The 25534-nt window shown below is 41.6% G+C and overlaps 1 long non-coding RNA gene across 2 annotated transcripts in view; it reads left to right on the forward strand.

Annotated features, from left to right (window-relative positions):
• Nucleotides 1-25534, forward strand: part of LOC109248041 (uncharacterized) — a 136339-nt gene that overhangs the window by 49301 nt on the left and 61504 nt on the right. For both annotated transcript variants that reach the window (XR_002071921.2, XR_002071920.2), the window contains exon 2: nt 1693-1837. This is a non-coding gene — a long non-coding RNA (uncharacterized LOC109248041). The remainder of the gene's footprint in view (nt 1-1692; nt 1838-25534) is intronic.

Consider the following 25534-nt stretch of genomic DNA (forward strand, 5'->3'; position numbering starts at 1 on the left):
AAGACATCACTCACAAGAGGGACCAATAGGGAGCCTCACCAACAATAAGCAATCAGGAGAAGTGCTCTCCATCTAGGTCGTGCCTTAGACGCCCCTACCCCACCGAGAGATAACTGAGGCAGATGGGTAGAAATAGCAAAAGGGAACTCCACTACAGCAAGAGGCCCCATCCAGAAAGCTTCTTTGTCCCCCCTGGAATTGAAATTCTCTTCCCTCATCCAGAGGGACCTTGCGATTGCACTCTTAGGCATTTATTCTAGAGAAATGTTCACACAACAACCTATACACAAATGTCAATAGTTTTTTTTTTTTTTGTTTATTTATTTATTTTGGAGGGGGAGTGTGAGTGGGGGAGGAGCAGAGAGAAGTGAGAGAAATCCTTCACTGCCAGTGTGGAGCTTGCTGGGCTCGAACCCATGAACTGTGAGATCATGACCTGAGCTGAAACCAAGAGTCAGATGCTTAACCAACTGAGCTACCCAATAGTGGTTTTAATTTTTGATAGGCAAAATTTATTGGGTGATAGGCACCCAATAGTGCCCCAATAGTGGTTTTAATTTTTGATAGGCAAAGACTGGAATCAGCCTAGATATCCTTCAACAGGATGGCTAAGTGACTGTGATTCATATACACATGGACTACCACTCAGAAATAGGAAGCAATGAACTGTTGATACATACCACAATTTGAATGAATGTCCAGAATGACCCTGAGTGAAAAAGGCAATCCTGAAAGGTGATATACCACATGATTTCATTAAGATAATATTTTTGAAATGGGAAAATTTTTAAATGGAGGTCAGATTCATTGTTGCCAAGGATTTGGGATAGGGAAGGAGCTGAACATGCTATAAAGGAGAACCCAGGGTGTCCTCGTGTTGATGGAGCTGTTTGCTCAGAGTCTTGACTGGGGTGGAGGGTACAAACCTTGGTGTATGGTGAAATTGAATAGAATGAATTGCATGCCCACGCTTTTTCATTCCCACTTCAAATCATGGAAACTTATCAAATTGTCCTCCTCCCAGAATGCAATAAAAGCAGACCGCAGAGCCTTGCACCAACTACAGCCCCATGATTTACACCCTTGTATTGGATTGACTTCCACTGTCTCTCAGGACTCTTGCACAACGAACCAGAGGCAGTACAGGCCTTACAGCTGAACAGGTCATTGTGGACTCCAAATAGCTCTGGAGGTCACCAAGGAGCTCACAGCCAATAGAAGAAAAAGACCCATATTAGAGTATTAGTAGAATACTCTACCTTGTAGTAGAATTAGAGTAACCTGACATAAATCCTACAAAAGAGGTAAATAACCTTTGAGAAGATGTCTACAAGAAAGATTAAGGGAGTGAGCTGTGCTTTCACTCAGATATGGAATTCAGGCCTAAATGCACCTAAAATTACAGGTTTCACCTTACACAAAGTAAACCTGAATTTCCACATATGTAAAATGGGGATGATAGGGAACCCACCTACCTCATGGAGTTCCTGAGAGGATTAAATGAGATTTGGTAGGCAAAGTGGGGAATGCACTATTATGGACTGAATTGTGTCCCATCAAATTTCATATATTGAAACCCTGACCCTCAATGTGACTATATGTGGAGATAGGGCCTTTAAAGAGGTAACTAAGATTACACGAGGTTATAAGGGTAGGGCCCTAATCGAATAGGACTGGTATCTTTTTTACAAGGGGAAGAGACACCAGGAATGTGCACACACACACGGTGAAGACCAACTTGAGGACACAGAGACAATGTGACCGTCTCAAGCCAAGGAGACCTCAGGAGAAACCAAACTGCTAATACCTTGATCTTGAACTTCCAGTCTCCAGAATGGTGAGAAATAAATTTTTGTTGTTTACGCACCCCAAGCTGTGGTGTTTTGTTATGGCGGCCTGGGCCAACACATGCACCATCAGATGCAGAGCTATGTGCGCCATGAATATGAGCTGTAATAATGATGTTTATTGCTAGAATTAATGTAAGTAAACTTGCAGAATTAATGTGGCAAAAGATGTGGTTCCTTCATCCTTAGAGGCCCAAGAGGTCTCTGTTGGTAGGGAGGGGGCTGTGGTCAAAACGGAAGAGCATAAATTAGGAGCGGATGCCAAGAAAAGCCCAAAACAGGGAGAATGAGCAAAGAGAAGCTGGGTGTGGGATTTTCTGACATGCACCCATGCAAAGAGTAGACGACCATAGAGCCACAGCGGGAGCACGGAGGAAAGACAGCCAGCTGGTGAGGCAGCCTTTCGTCAGTGGGGGATTCATCCAGGGAGGGCAGCATTGGGGTGGGGTTCTGGGTCCACGGCCAATCTAGGGCTTCCTATATGACAGCCACGAACAGGAGGACAAAAGTAGACACCTGAGTCAAAATTCCTAGAGAATGCTGAGAATCAATACTTGGAAGAGCAAGTCTAAATGTCAAGTCCAAATTGCTGGGGCAGGGGGAAAACATGAGAGACAGGGACAAGGGTCAACAACAGGGAGAAATTGGAGAGTGCTGTAGAAAAGTGTGAACAGCCCTGAAATGTTTGCTGTTTGCTTTCATTTGTTCCTGCATGCCGCACCGTGGGTATGACTAGTCGAAAGTTACAAGGTCAGTGGGAGAGGTCCCAAGCCCATGTTTTATAGTAATAAGAGACAGCTAACACTCAAGGCATCACAATAGACCTTGAATTGAGCAAAAGGAATCACAGAAAAAGCCAGAATTCAATAGGCCTTTCAAACAAACCTGAACAAATTGACCCTAAATGATTGTTCATCACCTGGTATCTAGCAGGAACCGATATTAGAGTCAGCGAATAGGCCACCAGCCTCACCAGCACTACCTGGGCATCCCACCAGGTAACCCAGTGACATTTGTTCCCAGGATGTAGACCATTTGGGTAATGAATATGAGACGAGACTTGATTTTTATTAGTGTGGCACATTGTAAGCAATAATTGTGCTTGTAAAATAGCCACGTTTTAAATCCACTCTTGTTTCTGATGCTAATTGTTAAGGCTAATGGCCCCTTTGATGCGTTAAAGAGCATTGTTTGATCCTTTTAGCTCTGGCTTTGGAATACATCCTGATTCATTTCTTATCACCTCCTTCAATGCTTCTCTAGTCTACGTTACCATCATTTCTTGCCTGGATCATTGCAATACTTCCCCAACTTTCTCTTTTCCTCTGACAGTCTCTTCTGCACAAAGCAGACAAGCAACCCCTTTTAAAATATAAGTCTGATGACATCACTCCTTTGCTCAGAAACCTACAGGCTTCCCATAACACATCAGTCACCTACACAAGTCCGTATCCAATTCTCTGTTGCAGGTTGGATTCCCCATCTGAGACGGAGGCTAGAGGGCAAGGTATTTATTAGGGAGTGTCCTTGGGATCAGCATCTGTGCAAAGGAGGGGAACAAAGCAAGAACAGGCAGAGGAAGAAATTGAAATTTGACATAGGCTCAACAAGAGTCTTGGCCAATGTCATGTAGAGTTCTAGAGGTGGAATGGTGTTTTGGAGTTGTCCTAAGTTAGGTCAAGATGCTGGGCCTTTAGACTCCCTCATTGATCAGTCATTGGATGCTGGCAGCCCTAGGAAGGGGCAGGACCTTGGTGGAGGTGGCTCTCAGTAGCTGGGGAAGGTCTGTCCACAGTACTCTTAAAGCTGGGACAACAAGTCCATTAAAGGGGGATCTGGTCAGCACATCACAGTGCCTGACACTCTCCAGCCTCATCTCCTATCAATCTTCCCCTGGTTCATTCAGCCCCAGGTAAACTAGCCTCTTTACCATTCCTCAAGCAGGTCAAGTACAACTGTACCTCGGGAACTTTGCTCCTGCTCTCCCTCTCCCTGAAGCACCTGTCCTACGCTTCCTCACTTTAACACTCTTCTGAAATGTAGCCACCTCAGAGAAAGAACTTCTCTAACAACTCTGTCCAAAATAGCTGATACCTAGAATATATTTCTGCTTCCTTGATGGCGTATTATCTCTCTCACTAGAATATAAGCTCCTTGAGTTGAGGATTTTATCTGTCTCATCCGTCGTTCTATCTCCAGAGCCTAGAGCAACATATGACACACAACAAGTCTTCACTAAATGATCGTTGAATGACTACAAAAAAGAATGAACTGCTTGACATTGATTCATAACACTGACATCTGTAGGATTCTCTTCTTATTATTTAAATGCAGATAGTGTCTTCTCTGCTCCGACACAGGCAGTTCTCCGCCCTCCCCCTCCAGCGGGCTCCCAGAGTCCCCTCCCGAAAACATACAGCTTAGTTCCTGGGTCCATTTTCATAACCCACACAATTTCAAAGCTTCCTGTCTCACCACGTACCCTCCCCCACAGCCTGCAAGGCTACCATTGCCACTCCCGAGATGGCAAATATTGCTACTTCCAATGAATTCTCCACGGTACCTGATCCTTACCATTACTAGCTTCTAATCAGTCTAACTAGGTCACTTGTCAGTCCTCAAGCTACAAGGGAGGCTGAGAAAACAAATATCTCTTGTTTCAGCTTCTATCGTGGGCAAATTTTCAAATCTAGCCTGGGGAGTCAGATGCCAGGTATTAAAAACAGAAACAAACAGATGTTCCCCCACCTAAGAAATAGTAAATCCTGTCACTGCCCCTTAAGAAACTTGAAATTCAGTTGATGACACAGGCCTTCACAGTTTTGTCAATCAGTCAACATTTTTAGCCTCTTCTATGCACACAAGGCATTGTGTTAAGGGCTGTGCATATTCTAAATAAGAAAAACACAGTTCTTGCCTTAAATAACTTTCTCCTAGAAGAGGAAAAATAGTGTCAAGAACAGCAGAATTCAGGGATAGAACTAACTCTTGCCCATTCTTAAATGCAATCAATATTGGATTTTTGTGTATTTTTTTTTTTTTGCTCTTGTTTGAGTAGTAGCTTGTGAGGCAGCCATATTATGAACAGAATTTGATCTATTGTCAATGTCCAATAAATATTTTTAATAATGAGTGCTCTGGAAGAATAACATCCAAGAATATTCTAGCAGATGGTAAAACATTTTTGCACAGTTAATTTCTGCCAAAACAGCCCTCTATCCTACTTGAGAGCAGTGGAAAATCAAACAGAAAATTAAAGACAGCTAGACAAAGCATGAGAAATATCTGGCCTGAGCTATGGAAGAGGCTTATTCCTTTGCCACGGTTGGATTACCCGTGTCTTTTCTTTGCTCTCATGAAGAAGGAGAAGGGAAAAAATGCCAGTACACACAGGGTATGCATTGTATTGTCTCTTATTTAAGTTCACAGGACCATTGAGGAAAAAAGTAACAACAATCCTGTGTTTAGAGTAAATCTGTTCCTTGTTGTCAAAGGAATTTCTAACATGGTTAAGCTCCCATCAAGGAGCACTTAGACTCTATTTTAATCATCCCCGATTTACTAAAAAGACAACTGAGGCATGGAGAGTTTGAATCATTTACTACAGGCCAGAAATTCAAACTGAGTTTTCTGTTAGCCCGGTTCGTGCCTTAGATTTGTTCTAGAAAAATAGACCCTGTTCAAACACTTCTGAAGGATACTGTGGGGTATGAGAAGATGAGAAAGGTTCCTTGCTCTGTAACTCAAACATGAAGGCAGTTGAGAGTCCACAGAGTTGTGCAGTGTTGTTCTAGTTCTATTCAACATGGGGCTGGAAGCTTCTCAGCAAGTTAGTTAGTATGGTGCAGATGAAAATAGAAAGGGCCCAGTGTTCTTCCCAGGTTATGTGTCCACTAAATACAGTAGATTAAGATGATAACATATACATGTGTATTCATGTATGAATATGCATATGTGTGTGCATATGTGCATATATATGTACATGCATATGCATACACCATGGTGAAAACAATACAGATATGGTAAACCTAATACTGTCTTACGCACCAGGAAACCTGTATTATTTCAACACTGGAAAAGAAAATGAGCCTTCACCCATGTTAGTCCCATCATTCCTTTTCTGCTTTGAGTTGGAAGTTTCTGCGTAAAAATGGGATGTAGAGGGGTGCCTGGGTGGCTCAGTTGGTTAAGTGGCCAACTCTTGACTTCAGCTCAGGTCATGAACTCGAGGTTGGGATTCTCTCTCTCCTTCTCTCTGCCCCTCTCCCACTCTCTATCGCTCTCAAAATAAACAAACATTAAAAAAATAAATACGTAAAAAATAAAAATAAAATAAAAATGGGATGTAGAGTGAGGGACCAACTCTTTTCTGACAGCATCCCAGCAACCCCATGACCTCTGAGCTTAGGACTCCCTCTTCCTTTTCATATAAATCATCAACTGCTTTGTAACTGCCCCCTTCGACTCCCAACTGGGATAACTAGATGGAATAAGATTTATGTTTCTGGGGAGTTTGGGCTCAAAGTCAGCAAACCTATTATCTATGAGCACATTACCTCCTGACTTTTAAATCTAGTGTGTGGACCTCTCTCAGTTTATTCAACCCAAAGAATGAGAATAATAGCTCATGCTCCATTCACCTGTTTGGACTATTTTATTAGAAAAAAAATATCTGAAATGTAATTTTCATTTTCAACTAAAAACGTATTACTGTTTAATCTAAGGTGCTATAGGGTGGTTGATGTATTTCGAGACTGTAGATATTTCTGGTGACCAAAATGCAGTGAGGACTAGGGAATCTTGCTGCCCTATTGGCACAAAGAAGTGAGAGGACACCAACACGGGTATTTCACTTGAGCCCATGTCTCCAAATGAAGGAGGGACTGATTTCAGCATTAGTTCCTCGGAGGCTCTGTGGCTCAGAATGGTTAAAACTCTCCTATATTACTGTTTCCCAAACTAAATGCTAAGCTCCTTCAAGGCAGAGGCTGTGTGTTATGCTTCTCTTCGCCCCCTGAGAATTTCTTAGCCAATATCAGCTGCCTCAAAAAGAATCAGCACACACACACACACACACACACACAGAATTAGCAAAAGCCATTGGAGAGGCAGACGAAAGAGCAGGAAGAACTGTATCTTATGATATATTAGTTCAGGCCTTTAACCCCTCCCCCCAATTCATGTACTTCTATTATGCAAGCCGGGACGATTTTTTGCATTAAGGCATAAATCTATGGTAAGTTAAACCTCTTAAAGTCACTTTCTTTAAAATCACACAGTTTAGGGGAATCTCGCAACATCTGATGTGGTCTTCCTCGGAAGAGAAAGGAATTTCAACCTAGCAACGTCCGAAAAGAGCATGCTACGAACACTCAAAAGTGGCAAATGACCTAAGGGTGGAGCCATCGATGTGACAAATGTGACTGACTCTAGTCTGTTCGGCGGTGTGTCACAGGATGCTCAGTGTGCCGGGCCTCCCCCACCTTCATTTCTTTCTTTAATCATTTTCATCTTCTCACATTTTGATGATTTTTCTCAGCCCTTTAAAAGTCTCATTGAATCCACTAATGAACGGAGCACTGAAAATGTGCTAATTTGCGAACCTGTGGTCTCATGGCCAAACTGATGCTGCCTTTTCCCAGATGACAGTCCCAGAATTGAAAGTGACCGCACACCGTGGTCCTCAGAGGACGGAAAAGCGTTCATGAGTGAGAAATGAAATTGCAAGTTTATGGAGCGTCGTTTCATATCTAGACGGCCACGTTGTGCCTGGGTCTTTGGTTCAGACAATTAGCTGCATTATTGCTCTGGCAATAAATAAATAAATAAGTAAGACTATTTTGTGAAATTTTTGGTCTTTCATGGCAGGCTTTCCTTTTTCCCTGATGATGAAAAATAGCCAATGCAGAATTCATAGAACTGTCATCAGGACTTTGAGATATAGGATTTGGGAATACTCATTCATTCAATAACTGTGTACTTGGAAAGAGTAATGAAGCCTAAAACCCATTGCTTTGACATTTATTTCAGTTATCTATTGCTGTGTAGCAAACCCACCGCAGAACTTAGTAGTTTAAAAGAACATTTATTTTACGGTCTCACAACTCTGTGGCCTGGGCTGTGCACAGCCAGGGGTTCTTCTGTTACTTCTCCCAGTGGTCACTAGGGTGGCTGAATACAGCAGGCAGATTGGCTTGGGGCCAGGCTCGGCCGGAATTCTGAGATCACTGGGCTTCTTTCTCTTTCCATGTGGTCTCTCCACATGACCTCTCCAGCAGGATAGTCAGCCTTCTCTCATGATAGCCCAGGCGCCTGGCAGCACAAAACAGAAGATGCTGAGCCCTCTTAAGGCTTAAGCCCAGAACTGGAATAGCAGAAATCCACTGTATTCTTTTCACTAAAGCAGACACAGGTCCAGCCCGGATACAGTGAGGGAGAAGACATGAGATATGAATACCAAAAGGTGTGGTTCATTTGGGGCTACCGATGACACAGAATAACACAACAGAAGCACCAGGATCACACACGTGCATGCACACACATGCACACACACGCACAATGTATAGGTGGATAAGTCACGGGGATAAAGAAGTCACAAAGATAAAAGGTACAGTATAGGAAATGTAGTCAATAGTATTGTAACAGCGTTGCATGGTGACAGAGGGTAGCTACACTTGGGATGAGCACAGCATAACATATAGACTTGTTGAATTACTATATTGTACACCTGAAACTAATGTAACATCGTGTGTCAACTATAATTCCATTTATTTATTTAAAAAAAATTGTTTTAATGTTTATTTTGTGAAGGAGAGAGAGATACAGCGTGAGTGGGGGAGGGGCAGAGAGAGAGGGAGACACAGACTCTAAAGCAGGCTCCAGGCTCTGAGCTGTCAGCACAGAGCCCGACGCGGGGCTCGAACTCACCCACCGTGAGATCATGACCCAAGCTGAAGTCGGACGTTTAACCGACTGAGCCACCCAGGTGTCCCAGCTATAATTCAATTTAAGGAAAATTTTAAAAAGGGTGAATTTGTGGTAGGTAATTATATTTCAATAAAGCTGTCTCGAAAAATCCCCCTGGGGCGCCTGGGTGGCTCAGTTGGTTAAGCGTCTAACTCTCGGTTTCGGCTCAGGTCACGATCTTGCGGCTTCATGGGTTTGAGCCCCGCATCAGGCTCTGTGCTGGCAGTGCAGAGCCTGCCTGGGATTCTCTCCCCCTCTCTCTGCCCCTTCCTTGCTGGTGTTGTCTCTGCCTCTCTCAAAATAAATAAATAAACTTAAAAAAAAGAAAAATTGCCCCCAAGCGTAAGGTGAGTTGGTCTGTAGACTACTTCAGATAGTTTCCAATGGCCACTGTTTAACGGATATTCCCATCTGTGACCTGCAGAGAGAATTAAGGGTCTGACATTGCCATGTTACATAAGCTCTCTGAGTCTCAGTACATTCATATGAAAAACAGGAATAATGGTGCATATCCACCTACTTCAAAGGATTATTATATTAAGAAAACATCTGTGAAATCGTATTTCAAAGTGTAAGCCACCATATAAATGTAAGTTGCTATTAGAGCAGTCAAAGGATTTCATGACTGTCATTTTGTGTCTTGTTTTGAGTCTTCTGTGATTTTTGAATTATGCTTGTAATTTTGGATGAGAATTCTTACAGCTAACTTTTAGTGAGACCAAAATATTAATTGTTCCATAGCTGTTATTATGTTTAGTTTCTTTCTTCAGCAACCAATTTGGATGATAGCTTTAAAATCACAATAGAATATTTGGTTATTATATTACCCCTGGATTGATTTTAGTGCTAAACATTGTGTATCTTGTGATTAAATAATTTTTCATGCCATCTCCCTATTAGTGGAAGATTAAGATAATTTCCCTGCTGAAAGTATTAGGGACATGCTTATTAATTTTTGAGTTATTTATAGAGTATTCTAAATGATTATTTTGCCACTATTCAAGCCTATCCTGTTTAACAATTGCCATGAAATGTGAAAATGACAGAGTTTTAGTAGGACCCAAAGTATCTAACCAGATCTTTCTCTGACAACATGTCAGCCCTCAGACTACTAAAAGCAGGAGACAAAGGGAGTGCAGAGGCGAATTTGGGTTCTTCTCCTCTGTAGTGTAGGCAGCATGAAAAATTTGACCTCCATCAGAAAGCTCTGTACCTGGGAGACCAAACGGGAGTAGCAGAAATGATGGCAGCCTCTCTCTGCGTTTCTCCTGGCAACCAGCGGTCTGTGGTTCTTGCTGGAAACATGCTAATGTGGGCCCGTTGAGATCCACTGCTGAGAAAGGCAGGCTGCCCCATTTGATGCCTCCTCCTGCTGTAGGTTTCTCTAGTGGCTCCCAGGGAAACCTTAGATCCCGACAAGCTGTATGGGCTGCTGGTGTCAGTTTTACCAGAGGGGAAACTTTTCAACGTAATGTCCTTCTTGAATTCATATTGAATTATACATGTATTTTAAACAGCAACAGCTGAAGGAGTCAAATTTCCAAAACTTATGAAGACATGGAAACATACTTCTTTGTTTTCTTTCCATCCTTCCTTCCATCCTTCCTTCCCTTCCTTTCTGCCTGTCTCTTTCTCATGGCAGATGAAGGGTGGGTAATAAGGAGAGTGGAGGAAAAAAGAAAATGAAAAAATACACTTTTAAATATTACTGTTTAGAAGTCCTTTACTCCAGGGGCACCTGGGTGGCTCAGTTGGTTAAGTGACGGACTTCGGCTCAGGTCGTTATCCATGGTTGTGAGATCTAGCCCCATGTTTGGCTCTTCGCTGGCAGTGTGGAGCCTGCTTAGGATTCTCTCTCTCCCTCTCTCTATCCCCCGCCCCTGCTCACACTCTCTCTCAAAATAAAAAATAAACTTAAAAAAAAGAAGTGCTTTACTCCATAAAATCAATATACTGACTTGAGAATTTAAAATATATAAATTAGGGGCGCCTGGGTGGCTCAGTCGGTTAAGCGTCCGACTTCAGCTCAGGTCACCATCTCGCGGTCTGTGAGTTCGAGCCCTGCATCGGGCTCTGGGCTGATGGTTCAGAGCCTGGAGCCTGCTTCCGATTCTGTGTCTCCCTCTCTCTCTGCCCCTCCCCCGTTCATGCTCTGTCTCTCTCTGTCTCAAAAATAAACGTCAAAAAATTTTTTTTAATAAAATAAAATAAAATATATAAATTAAACTTTATTTGCTTATAAAATTATCAAGTTTGCTACACTGAATATGAACTATGGTTTATTAATAATAATAATAACAACTTATATGACGAATGCATTTCAGGCTTTTTAATCCTTATAATGAGATGAGGAAAGTAAGAAACGGAGGCTAAGTAACTTTCCCCAGGTCTCAGTTTGTGAGTGGTAGAGACAGAATTCAAACTCCATTAATTCCAAAGCCCATGACAATGAATTTTTGAGGTGACCCCACAGGTCACAAGGAATCCAATCTCATTATTTTCTTTTTAAAAATTGGGCAAACTTTATATTCAGACAATAATCCACTGCATTTAAAATATTCTAAATTTTGTCAAGCACGGAATCTAAGACTGTTAACCATTAAGAAATCTCACGCTTTTGAGAGGTTGCTTTTTAATGTGCAAATTTTTGTGACATGTTTCCTGGGGTCCTGTGGTGCATCCTAAATTTGGCTAGACTGCACACTTTTTGAAAAGGAAAGAAAACCAGCCGTAATTCCCTAGATGTTGTCATTAGAAACTTAAGTTTATTCAGCCATTTTCAGGGCTCACCGACTTCTGTTGCTTTGTCCAAAATCTGCAGATTTACTGAACTGAGGCAAGCTTTTCACCTCTTTGCCATGCTAAATTGTATCTTGATTAAATGGAAAACATGGCCAAGCATGGACAAATTTCTTCCATGTGCTGCAAGAGGCGATCACATTAAAAATGAGTGCTGGAGGTTCCAGTCCAAGTTAGTGACAGAGGAATCTCTTGAGCTCCCTTCTTCCCAGTGACACACCAAATGTACAGCTGCACATGGGACAATTCCTTGTGAAAGAAATCCGGAAACCAGCTGACTGAATCCTACACATCGGCAAATGAGAAAAGGTTCGCACTGAAATGGGTGGGAAAAGCTGAGATACACTCTTACCATATACCCCACCCTTGGCACAGTGCCATACAATTCGGAGGGAACTCCCCAGCTCACAGTGTCTCCCTGAGAAGCAAAAGGTGTGAACTCCACATCTAGATCTCCAGCTTTTAGGAATATCACCTAAGGGATTTGTCCCCAAAACACCTATCTCCAAAAACCAATGGAGCTTGTGTCCACAAGACTCATAGCACTATAGAAAACAATGAAAAAGTTCTTAATGGACTCTAGAGGACTCAGTGTGGCTATCCCCTTGGGGCTCAGCACAGAGGAAGCAGGCAAAACAGACATCCATATGCAGGAAGCCCACGAAGTACCAAATAAGATGTATCAAAAGAGACTCACACCAAGGGAGCACAGTTCAAGAGGTGGAGTAGGAAGCTCCCTGAACTTACCTGCTCCCACAGGCATATCATACTGACAGCTACATGTGGAACAACTCCTTCTGAAAACTACCTGAAAACAAGCTGAACAGTTCTTCCACAACAAAAGATAAAAGGACCACATCGAGATAGGGAGGAGAGGCAGACACAGGCTCACGAAAAACCCCACGTGACAACCCACAATTGGGAGGGATCTCACAAATATGGAGCTTCTCCCTAAAGAGCAAGTGTTTCATGCCCCACATTCAGCACCTCAACCCTTGGGACTTTCACTGGAGAGACAAGCCCCCCATAAGCCTGGCTTATGTCCAGGAGACCCAAAACACTGTAAGGAATGGAGCTTCCTTAAGCTTAATAAGCGTCTTAAAGCTTATTTATTTATTTTGAGACAAAGGGAGGGAGAGAGAAAGAGAGAGAGAGCACAGGGGAGGGGCAGAGAGAGGGAGAGAGAGAGAGAATCCCAAGCAAGCTCTGCATTGTCAGTGCAGAGCCCGAGGCAGAGCTGGAACTCTAGACCATGAGGTCATGACCTGAAATGAAACCAAGAGTCGGACACTCAACCGACTGAGCCACCCAGGGGCCCTGGTACCATACTGTTTTGATGACTACTGCTTTATAGTATTACTTGAAGTCTGGAATTGTGATACCTCCAGTTTGGTTCTTTCTCAAGATTGCTTTGGCTATTCAGGATCTTTTGTGGTCCCATGCAAATTTTAGGATTGTTTGTTCTATTTCTGTGAAAAAATCAAAACTGGAATTTTGATAGGGATTGCACTGGATCTGTAGATGGCTTTAGGTAATATGGACATTCTAACAATATTCATTTTTCCAATTCATGAGCATGGAATAGTTTTCCATTTATTTGTGTCTTCTTCAGTTTCTTTCACCAATGTCATATAGTTTGCAGAGTGCAGGTCTTTAACCTCCTTGGTTAAATTTATTCCTACATATTTAATCCTTTTCTAAAAATGTTTATTTATTTTTGAGGGAGAGAGAGAGAGAAAGAGAGAGAGAATGATCGGAGGAGGGACAGAGAGAGATACAGAGACAAAAAATCTGAAACAGACTCTACACTGTCAGCACAGAGCCCAACTTGGGGCTCGAACTTGGGAACCATGAGATCATGACCTGAGCTAAAGTCGTACTCATAACCAACTGAACCACCCAGGCACCCCAGTATTTTATCCTTATTGACACAATTGTAAATGAGATTGTTTTCCTAATTTCTCTTTCTGATAATCTAAGCAGACTAATTTATTCTGAATAGGTCCCAGTTGTTGACGACATGCCAAGAACCTGCCAGTGTTCCAAAGGGAAGGATCTCAGTGAGCACCTCATTTTGGGCTGATTGGAAGCCAGACACTCAGGCAGCAGCTTTTTAAAGGATGCAAATATATACAATGTTGTGAGACCACAATCATAAACATTGCTGGCCCCCAGGCCAGGTGTTGTGGAAGGGTCTCCTGGGCAACGGTAGCAAAACTCCGGGCTCTAGATGAGTGTATAAGCTCCTACCTGGAAGGTACTGGTGAGCCGTAGTGAGGGGCCAACGGAAAGTGCAGAGATGATGTCCCTTAGCCCATGTGGTCCCCCGCCCCATACCATCTCTTATTGTTTCAGTCCCATGGAGCCCAGAAACTCAAGAAGAGACAGGTACTCAAGGGTTTGCCTCCTGTGTGCACTGCACACGCCCACCTGCTTTAGCTGGTCTGCAGGGGAGTACAGGGGTGGGGCATACTCACCAGCTTTTGCAAGGTTGTGGGAGGACCCGGGACAGGGCAGGCCCACCAGTGCCAGCAAGGTAGAGTGAGAACACAAGAATGGCAGCTGCCAGTGCATCCTGCCCCTAGAGAGAGCCCCAACGGGTCTCTGCCTCTCCAGCAGACACTTGAAGATTAGCAAATGAACCTTCTTCACATATCATTTAGGTGCTCTTCAAACTGCTGCTCTTGCTCTGGGTTCCAGGGCGGGTGAGTCTGTGCACGAATCCAACATTGGAATCCCATTTCCTATAGTCTTCTGAGCCTCCTGGATGTTAGCCCTGTCAGTTTTCAAAGCCAAACATTTTGGGGGGCTCATCTCCCTGGTATATGTCCCAAGGGTCTGGGTGCCTGATGTGGGGCACGAACCCTTGCTCTTCAGGGAGAAGCTCCATATTTGTTAGATCCCTTCCGACTGTGAGTCACCATACAAGCAGAGAGTTTTTTGTTTGTTTGTTTTTAATGAGACTGCATCTCTGCCTCTTCTTCTGTCTTGATGTGGCCCTTTTATCCTTTGTTCTGGTGGAGCTGTTCAGCTACTTTTCAGAGGGAATTGTTCCATATGTAGCTGTAGATTTGGTGTGTCTGTGGGAGGAGGTGAGTTCAGGATCTTCCTACGCCACCATCTTGAACTGCCTCTCTTAGTTCTTCTGAGCAGTCGACAAGATCATATATAGAAAAACCTTACACTGAGTGCTTGGCATGATTTTCAATCCCTGAAACTTTAATGACTGAATGTTTATATAATTATTTTTTTCTAATTTAACCACCTTCACGTTTTAATATTGGCTAGATAATATCAATCAAATCCATCTACAAGCACCTGAAAGCTTTAAATTCCTAAGATGCGCTGCATGTTTTTAAAGACAGTAAATCAAATATGTTGTTATTCCCAACTGTTTCCATATTGGTTTTCATTATCTTTCCTTGATTTTAGGTTAAAGAGCACTTGGTCTATTTTTGTCCCGTCTTTTTTGGTCTCTCAATTTTATTTATATTTGAGAATCAAATTTGTCCCATCCACTGACCCAAATCCAAATTAAATATTATATTGCAATTTGTTTGTTTAAGCAGATTTTTTCCCCCTAAATCTCTTTAAAAAAAAAGATTCTAGGTCTCCTGAAGTAATGTCATTCAATATTAAATTGATCTTTCTCAGCACTTTAGTCCTGATATCTTGGGCAAAAATGATGTGTCCTTAAATATGTATATCAGCTACATTTTGTGCATCTCAGCTCAAATAATTAGATCCATTTCCCATTAATTTTTTCAGAGTCCAAGATTATCTAGATGGAGTTTTTAGTAATGTAACCTTAATTCTTATACTTGGCAAAGTTCTCAAATGGTCCAATTTATCCTGTCATTCCTTTTCAATGTGACCTTATTAAAGCCATTATTATATTTCCCCTTAATTTCATTTAGAGGACATTTGTCCACTCTCAGCCTCTGGTTTCACACATGGACCTGTGGAGACACTTATCTTGTTACATATATGGTAATTCCAAATCTTTGGCTAGCTAAGAAATATAAGTAGAAATCGGTTGTAAAGTGGAAAGCGTTTTAAGAACCCCATGTAAAGATGGATTCTTTGTTTTGCAGAGCAATGGTCAAGCATGTACACATATAAGCTTTACTTGACCTTGAGAACACACAGACCCAGAGGAGAACTTTGGCAATGCGCTGCTCCCCAGGACTCCCTAGACATCCCCAGCTAGATCCAGCTCCGAGAGCCTTGGCCAAACCAACAAGTCAAGACGTCCACAGATACCAGAATGAAAAACTACCCTCAGGATTTGCTCACTATCTTGTCTAGTCTTTTTCTTTTTCCACACCATGGGTGAGGCACAAATGACATGTCACTGTAGTAAGGCACTTTGAACACATTCCATTTACATGAACTTTCTTTTTTTTTTAAATTTTTAAAAATGTTTATATTTCGAGAGAGAGAGAGAGAGTAAGGGGGGGGGGAGGGGCAGAGAAAGAGGGAGACAGAATCTGAAGCAGGCTCCAGGCTCTGAGCAGTCAGCACAGAGCCCGATGCAGGGCTCGAACTCACGAACCATGAGATCATGACCTGAGCCAAAGTCAGACCCTTAACCAAGCCACCGAGGCACCCCAATTTATCTAAACTTTCTTATGCTTTTGGTCCATTGCCTTTTGGAACCCATGTTTCAGACATTCCTGCCACATTCATGGCCTTCACTCCCTGCCACTTTATGTTGCACTCAACATGTATACACACACACACACACACACACACACACACACACACTTGAGTGTTTCTTTGATTTTTGTTAATAATCAATTTTTACTGTGTGTTTTAGCCCCGATTCCCTAGAAATCGGAACCAATTCTACCAATGGTAGAAGCTTACACTTTAACCCTTTATTGGGGAGTATAATCCCAGGGAAGCAAGAACAACAACAACAAAAAAGTGAGGCAGAGAAGGAAGGAAAGCAAATACAGAGTGGTGCATTATGGGGCTGGCCACAGCCTTACAGCAAAACACAGCTTGCTCACATAGAAAGTGTCCAGAGAGGCTGTATGGAACCACTGTGTCTCAGAACAGTCTGTTGGGAGTGAAAGGGAAAGCAATGGCTTCTTCTTATCTCCAGTCCCTTATTGGTCTATAGAATATTAGCTTACCTGTACTGCTGGGCTGAGTTACCTGAGTCTTCTGGGAAAGCCCCTGGGATAACAGGTTCTCTGTGGGCCCAGTCCAGTCAGTGTGCAGGCATAGTGGTCTCTCCTTGTCAGACAACACTGCATATGGGGGCTCCTCTGATTATGGCAGGAAGGGTAACCAGGGTGTTAAAGAGCACAAGAAAAGCATGGAACTTCCTTAGAACTACTCCTAAAGTCAAGCAAAGGCAGCTATCTACACGGCGTGGTTTGAGGAAAACCAAAGAATCTTCGACCTCTACAATAGCTCCCCAATCATATTGTTCAACTAAAAAGACCACAATTTGAACCTGTCTTTTGCTTCAGGCCCTGAGAGATTCTGTTAGGATGCAAGTTATATTAGATAAGAGACATCATATTGAGCCAATAACCCAGACCACTTTATTTGTAGAGTAGAGCTCTGGGGGAATGAACTTCAGGAAGAGTTAGGTTTTATCAGGATAAAAGGGAAATGAAAGCTGGGGAAGAAATCATCCAATCCAATTCAGTACTGCCCAAGAAGGATATATCTAGGTAAGAAACAACTAACTGAGAAGTCCAGAGCAATTGGAGGGTAGGCTGAGGCCAGAGAGCTTAGAAGTTAGATGGAAAGAAAGGATTGAATGGGAGACATTAAGGATCAACTTTCCCTACCTCACTTTTGGTCTTGGTTTGTTCAATGGTCCTTCTCCCACAAGTCGAATGACAGAGAGGTTGAACACTGGTGGGGCTCTGAGTTCAAGGCCTTACTCTGCATGTGCTCCTTTCAAACTTGATTAGCTACGGATTCCATTATGGGATCTTCTGTGCCTCATTATATCTGCGTTACACTGGCCTCTCCTACAAACTCTGTCAAAGGCTCCATGTCCCCCACACCCACCACTCTGGACATTAGTCCTGCAAAGAAGCTAAACACCCCTCAAACATGAAATTCCTGTCAGCAGGAAATTCTCTGAAGGACTCTCTCTCTTCAATCAAGCACTCCCTTTCCTGCCTCCCAACACACACACACACACACACACACACACACACACACCCTTCTTTCCCTGCAACATTTAAGAAGGATAATGATGTTATGTTGTTTGCTTAGTTCTAGGAATCTTGGTGACCACAATGTGGCCAATTTACTGTTTGGGGTTGTGAAATTCAAGGTTATGTTAAATGTGAACCTTTGGTGCTATTTCTGTTGCTTTCTCTAATGGTTTTCAGATTCTTCTATTTTGTTCATAAATTCAAGTCAGGTATTTTCTTCTAAGATCCTGCCCCTGATTCACTGCACCACTCACATTTTGCATTTAGAAGACGTTTCCCTATGACACTAAGATGTTTGATGTTATTAAAATCATGCTATTGGTATTCATATCAATTATGTCTCGAGTGTTATGCTTAGTATGTCTATTAATAAAATTCGGATTTTCCTCTTTTTTTGGCTTCTGCAAAAATAATTTATAGAGACACAAATAGTAATATTAAAGCTATCAACCATAAAAGTCAATACATGTAATTTAAGAGTTGCATACATATGAATTCAGATCTTGTGCCTGCTAAATGTATATACATTAGCTGCACACTAGAAATTTGGAGTTTCAGAAGCAGCAAGCTGTCAAATAATAGAGCACTGATGTTTTGAAAATGAACTTTTCAGCAAAACAGGAAAATTGGCAAAGCTGGGTTAGTACATGAAATGCATATGCCTCTTTACTCCACTAAATTGTCCTTAGGTATATCCATTAACACTGTTTCTTCGTTGAATATTTCTGTTTAAGAAAGGCTTTCATTTTACCTTTGAAGTGGGAATTTCCCAGAAAGGAGAAAAGTTTTGCTCATGATTTTGGAAGCTCCTTTGCAAACAATATTAAGCATAATCTTCAATTAAGAAGTTCACAACTATATTTATAAGATGTTTAATCATCTTGTCACTATATTTCTCAACTCCAAAATATTTTCACAGTAAAATAAGATCAACAGAGAAAAATAATTTGCTATTTTAGGAAGCGGGTCTATTAAAAGTGATCTGAATTTTGGGGCCAACTTGAGAATCCAAGTCCGATGATACGTAATATAAGTATTGCCATAACTTGCCAGCCAATGGGTACACATGTAGAGAGAGGAGAGATGTTACATACATTGCAACAACACTTGTTTCTCTGATCCTTGCTATCCACGAATGACCCCTCAAAGTACAACTCAGTTATTCCTGCTAATCCCCTAAGATGTTTCATTTCAACTACGTTTTTGTTGTTGTTGTTGTTGTTGCTGCTGTTGTTTTCTGAGTCTTCTGGTTAAGTCCACTGCCCTCAACAAAACCACTTAGAAGTGGGGAAATGTCTTGCTTCCCCCGAACCACACCATGTTTCTTCACTTGAGCAAAAGCAAGATCCCCTCCTGTTTCAATTCCTGCTACATTCCTCTCCCCTGGGGCAGGCAGAAATCCCCTTCTCCTCCAAAAGAAAATCCTAATGACGATTGATAAATGCAAATGACTCTTAGGAGCACCACGTTAGTTTATTTGTTAAAATCGAGTTTATATCAGTAGTGGCTAGGCGAATCTCACTACATAGAAATAAAATAAGGAGTGTTTAAGGGAAATGAGAAGGTTCAATACGGGTACAAAGCGGCAGATAATCTGGCAATATTTACAAAAATTTCAAATGCACATCCCATGTGATGTGGCAACACCACTTTGAGGAATCTATAGAAGTGTTTGTATTAGAGTGTTTACTGCAGTATTGTTGGTGGAGGCAAAAAAGTTGCAAGCAAATTGAATATCCATCAATAAAGTGATAAAGTAATGTTTGAATACATTATAGTGTGTCCAATGGACAATATTCTGCAACTACTAAAATAAACAAACTAGATCTATTTCGAACTACAGGTTTCAATGACATACTGTGAAGTAAATTGCCAAGTGGTAAAGGAAGGCACGTAGTATAATCATACGTTTTATAAGACAGAAACATAATGCGTGCGTGTGTGTGTGTGTGTGTGTGTGTGTGTACATGGGAATGGAAGGAAGGAAATGGAAAGAAATGGAAGAAACTGTGGAAAGCTAATGGCATGGTATGGTATGGTATGAACACAGGTTACCTCAAAAGGTAAACACAGAAGTAGTAGGGAGATACACTAAAAATAAAATCTGTGGATCATTTCCCTGGTCATTATGATCACTTATTCATGTGTCATTAAAATATTTCAATTAAGGCAAATGGGGAAACATTTTATGGAATAGAAGAAACAGAAAACTCACTAGAGTGATACCTTCAAGGGTAAGAAATAGATAGGACATAATTATGGCAATCAATTCATTTCCAAAAATATATACTGAGCGCTTACAATATGCTTAACGTGTTTCTCAGTACTGTGAGAAATAAGAAAGACGAGTAGGTCATGATCTTTGTTCTCAAAAACCCTGTAGATCTGCTAAAGGACAAAATGTATGCATTATTATTATCTCAAAGGCACTGCTTTGCTCAGGAGTGATGCATGTAATATGTGTCTATTGACTAACAGAATGGAGGTGACTGGGGCTGGATGAGCTAGAAAAGACCTGGTGGGTGTAGCTGAGACTATTAATAACCCCCCTTCCCCTAGCCCTTACCACTTCAGTGCATTCCCACCCAACTTCCAGCTGCCAGGATCTGTATCCCTTGGTCTGAGAGCTTTCTCTGACCACCAGAGCCTGCTCTACCCACAAGTGCCAAGTTAATACAGCTCTCAACCAAGGATGATGGCAGTTGGTGTATAAATTCTCCAGCTCCTTTGCCCCTAAAGTAGAATAACTGAGCTCCATGTTCTACACTGGCTCACATAATTCCCCACTAAGATTAGGTTTTGATTTAACACGGTGATAACTCACTTGATAACGTACATTGGCCTTGACCATCTCTCCTTCCCTGTTTCACTTCCCCACTCCCTCACCAATGTTTTCCAGGAAACACTGCAACCAAATCCTTATCTCAGGGTCAGTTTCCGGAAGAACCCAAACTAAGACAGTGGAGGTCAACAGACTTGCTTTAGACCTTATGGTTTTTATATTTTCATTTATTTCACAAATATGGATAGAATACCTACTTTTCCCAGTCAGGAAAACAGATACCTCTCTAGAGGTTTCAGGCAGAGAGAAATTCAATGCTTAGAGTTGGTTTAAGGGTATTGTATTAGTTTCTATTGCTGCTGTAACAAGTTACCACAAATTTAGTGGCTTACAATAACACAAATTTATTCTCTTACAGTTCTGAAGCTCACGAGTTTATTGTCAGTTTCATTGGGTTAAGGTCAAGGTGTCAGTAACACTTGCTCCTTCTGGAGGCTCTGAGGTTGAATTTTTTATTTCGTTTAGTAAATTTACTTACTCAATTTTTCATTTCAGCTATTGTACTTTTGACCTCCTTTGGTTCACTTGACTAATTTATCTCTTTATTGATATTCTTTATTTGCTCAGACATTATTCTCATTTCCTTCAGTTCTTTGTCCATATTTTCCTTTAGTTCTTTTAGCATATTTAAGACAGTTGATGTAAATTCTTTGTCTATTAAGTCCAAAGTATAGGCTTTCTCAGAGACGGTTTCTGTCAATTTTATTTATTCCTGTGAGTGGGCCATGCTTTCTTGTTTCTTTGTATATCTTATAATCTTCTGTTCCAAACTAGAAATTTTGAATGTTATAAAGTAGTAACTCCGGAAATCTAATTCTTGATCACTGAGGGCCTCGGTCATGTTTGCTTACTGACTTTTCCAAACTCTTTTTACGAAGACCATGTTCCCTGTTGTGTGTGGTCATGGAAGTCTCTGTGCTGTTATTTCCTAGGTCATCCAATGATTTGCAGAGGTTTCTCTTGTTTTAGTATTTAATTTTAATAATATGTGTTATGTTTAAATAGCAATGCACAAAGAAGAAATCTTCAGGGAATGTTTACACACAGTATGACACATGCTTTAAATATGCAGAGGAGGAAAAAGGGTGATGCCAGAGATTTCTTTAAATACTTGGGGCCAAAAAGGTAGGGGGAAAACTACTTCCCAGTCTTTGCAGATTGGCTCTGTGCTGGGGCACTCTAACACTAAGCCAGATCACCTACCGCTCTGTGTTAGCCTTCACATCCTACTTGTTCAGAATCCAAAGATCATCCAGAGATGCAAGGCTAAGATCACTTCGGGTCTTTTGTCAGCATCTGTCTGCCCCTGGGCAGGCATTTTGTGCTCTGCATTCCCTGGTAAATGTAGTAGCCATTCAAAAAGCCTTTATTCCCCTCAAGAATCTTCCTCCTCAGTTTTTTTTTCCTTCCCACACTTTTGGGTCTGCTTCCCCTTGCCCCACCTTCTTCCCCTTACCCCAGGGAGTTATGTGCAGTATATCTTCAAGTGTTTTTCAAGAGATGTCACTTGGAAAACTGCTGTACACCCAGAGGATGGGGGCAAACAAAAGTCTGTCTCTGCATCAGTCCCTCAGGGAAACACTGAACTGGTGAAAACACAACCAAAATATTATCAGAACAAGAACTCTATTGCTTGCCCCCACTCCCAGCACCAGCAAATCATACGAAGAACACGGGCCACTGTCCCTATAACCACCACTGAGCTGGGGAATGGGGTATGGTAGACAGATAAGAAAAAAATGCCATAATATATGCTTACCGAAATTTACCAGCATCCATCTTCGTTAAGCACTTCCTTGGTTGCTGCAAGATTTTGATTAGATCCCAGAGTTCCATCAAAATTGATTCTGTCAGTTTTCTCCAACTTCATGGTTGCTTCTGTGGAGGGACCAATTCTTTCAGCTTTCTAATCCACCACTCCTGTCACATCATCTCTACAACTCTTTCTCCCAGAAATTATTCTCTCTCCCAAAGGGGGAAATACAAGATCCCATTAGTCACTGCATCCCTTTCTGGTGATGTTAATTTCTCCCATTGATCAGTAAAAAGCCCACTGGGGGTGTTTGATAGCTTAAGACTAAATTGCGAAAGTATTTATTTTTAAACTATCATGTATTTATGAACTGCTACTTATTTGTTTACCTATCTATTGTTAACTATTTTTTTTAACTGTTACTAACATTTCTTATCTAAAATAGCAGAGGAAGGGGAGACAATAATAAAAAACACAAATGTACATAAGTCAAGCAAGAAACCAAGTACACTGCATGAAATATGTTATGGCTCTTGGTTCCGTAACTGAACACTAAGCTATAGCAGAAATTGAAGTTCCTTCGTCTACTAGTTAGTCCGTGTTTTGTTTTGTTTTTTTACCCTCAGCCTTCACCTCAGCTGGTCAACTTTTTTTTTTTTTAGCTGGGTGTATAATTAAAACCTTCAATGTAAGGAATCTGAATCCTAAGGGGTCCTGCATTAATTGGGAAGTGTTTGATTAACTTTTATGACTGAAAATGGAGACCTATGGAATCCCCTGAGTTCTAGTCATCATCCTCTATGCCCCCATTATATACAGTAACCCAATTTTCCCTTAATAATCAGGATTAAGCACCCTGTCTACTATAGTAACCCCCTTCCTTGCCTGTGGGAAGTTTAGCTTGAGGAACAAGATCAAGTAGCTGGTCTCAGCTTCACATTCAGTAGAACTTTCATTGTATCCTCTGGCAGACACACATTCCCCCCTTGGGAATAAATACCTCTTAGCTAGCACAGCCCAAACTTTCAAGGATTTTTAGCAAAATCTGATGAATGTATTATGAGGTGGAAAAGCAAGAGAGGCCACTCTCCATGTCACCCTTTGGTTTTGAGGCCCATTTTGGCAAAATGGTACCAGTTTTGGTCATGGGTTTAAATTGTATGTCACATCCTTGAGGACAGTTTTCCAACCTCATAGGTACAGTCTCCCGCTGTAACAGGCACCAGAACTGCCGCGTCAGTAGGCTATTTCAGCATTCTGTGAGGCCAACTGTTTTTTGAGTAGTGGAGCACATGGTAAGAGCAGTGAATTTTGTGACCATGAGGCCAACCCACACTTGTTTTCCTGAAAAAATTAGATATTTGATGAGAAGCAATGTTATTTGAAATAATAGAATAATTAATTATATCACAGGCAGGGATACCGGTCTGTATTTAGAATATATATATATATATATATATATATATATGTTCCCATAAGGACTAAGTGCTGCTCTTTCATCACGGTTGAATGCAACCAATCTCCCACGAAGTGGCTAGCTGGTCTTCCCTCAACTCCCTTAACGCCTCAGAGCTGAGGATTATTTCTGGTGTTGGCAGACAGGCCAACTGATAGTGATGGTAAGGCAAAGTTGATGCTGTTGAGCCCATGCCTAACCCCCATTCCTGCTGTCATGGTCCCTTGCACACTGAGCAATCTGCCACGATGTAGCTTGGGAAAGAAGCCAATTGACATCCACAGGATAGCTATTTGGAGTGACCAGCTTTGCCTGAGAAAGTGAGAAAATTGATCAGATTTGCATGAGCAGATGGAAAGGAAGAGATGTTAGTTTAAGCAAAAGAGTAAAGGCAGGGATAATCATAGAGTCTGGCAGAGTATGGGGAGCCCAGCCTGGCTGGAGGCAAGTTTGTGGTATGGAGAACTTTTTGAGAAAAACACAAAGGTTAGAAAGGAAGGACATTATAAAGTTCTACCAACAACAGCAACAACAACAACAACAACAACAACACCGTTTTGTAAGTACATGTGGTGATGGATGTTATCTAGACTTACTGTGGTGATGGTTTCACCATATATATACAAATAGCAAATCAGCATGTTGTACATATAAAACTAATATAATGTTATATGTCAATCATGCTTCAATTTTTAAAAATCATAAAAAATAACAGCAATGCATTATACTAGCTTACATTGTTCAAGCCCTTGCTGTATATTGTGCTGAGTGCTTTCTATGTATTTTATTACTTAATCTTCAAAAAAAAACTCCTATGGCAGAGATTCTGTTTTCGATGGACTGAATGTTTCTGTCTCCCTCAAAATTCATATGTCGAGACCCTAATCCTTTGAGAGGTAATTAGATCATGAGGATGAAGCCTTCATTAATGGAATTGCCACCCTTCTAAGAGTCCAGAAAGCTAGTTAGTACAAATATTTAGCAATCTAAGGGGAAGATGCAAGAAGGAAAAGGGCCCTGACCAGAACCCAACCATGTTGGCACCCTGATCTTATACATCCAGTCTCCAGAACCATTGAGAAATGAATTTCTGCTGTAGGTCAGGTACCAAATTTACGGTATTTTCTTTTTTTAATGTTTATTTATTTTTGAGAGATAGAGAGAGACAGAGTGAGAGCAGGGGAAGGGCAGAGAGAGGGAGACACAGAATCCGAAGCAGGCTCCAGGCTTTGAGCTGTCAGCACAGAGCCCAGTGCAGGGCTTGAACTCATGGACTGGGAGATCATGCCCTGAACTGACATTGAACGCTTAATATGGTATTTTCTCATAGCAGCCTAGACTGACTAAGACAGTCTTACTATACCCATTCTAGGGAATAGTTTCATGATAAAGTAAGAAATTTGAGATTCCCCATGGCGCTGACACACAGAAGCCCACAGATGTTGTTTACCACTGGGCAATACTGCCTTGCTATTTGGGCTGAGTAGTATGGATTCTAATGTTAGATGAAGGGGAATGATTAAGGAGATCAGAGCAAAAAGAAAGGTTTAAGAAAATCACTCTGCAATGTGCTGTGGAACAGAGTGGTTTTTCTCTCTTATAGAGAATGATAAAGGAAGGAAGGTGGAAAGAACCTGGGACCATGAAGACAGTCTCAGGCTTGAATCTCTGATCTATCCCATA

The sequence above is a fragment of the Panthera pardus genome, unplaced genomic scaffold, assembly GCF_024362965.1.
Source record: "Panthera pardus isolate Hobbes unplaced genomic scaffold, ASM2436296v1 HiC_scaffold_27, whole genome shotgun sequence".
In the NCBI taxonomy this organism is placed as follows: Eukaryota; Metazoa; Chordata; class Mammalia; order Carnivora; family Felidae; genus Panthera; species Panthera pardus.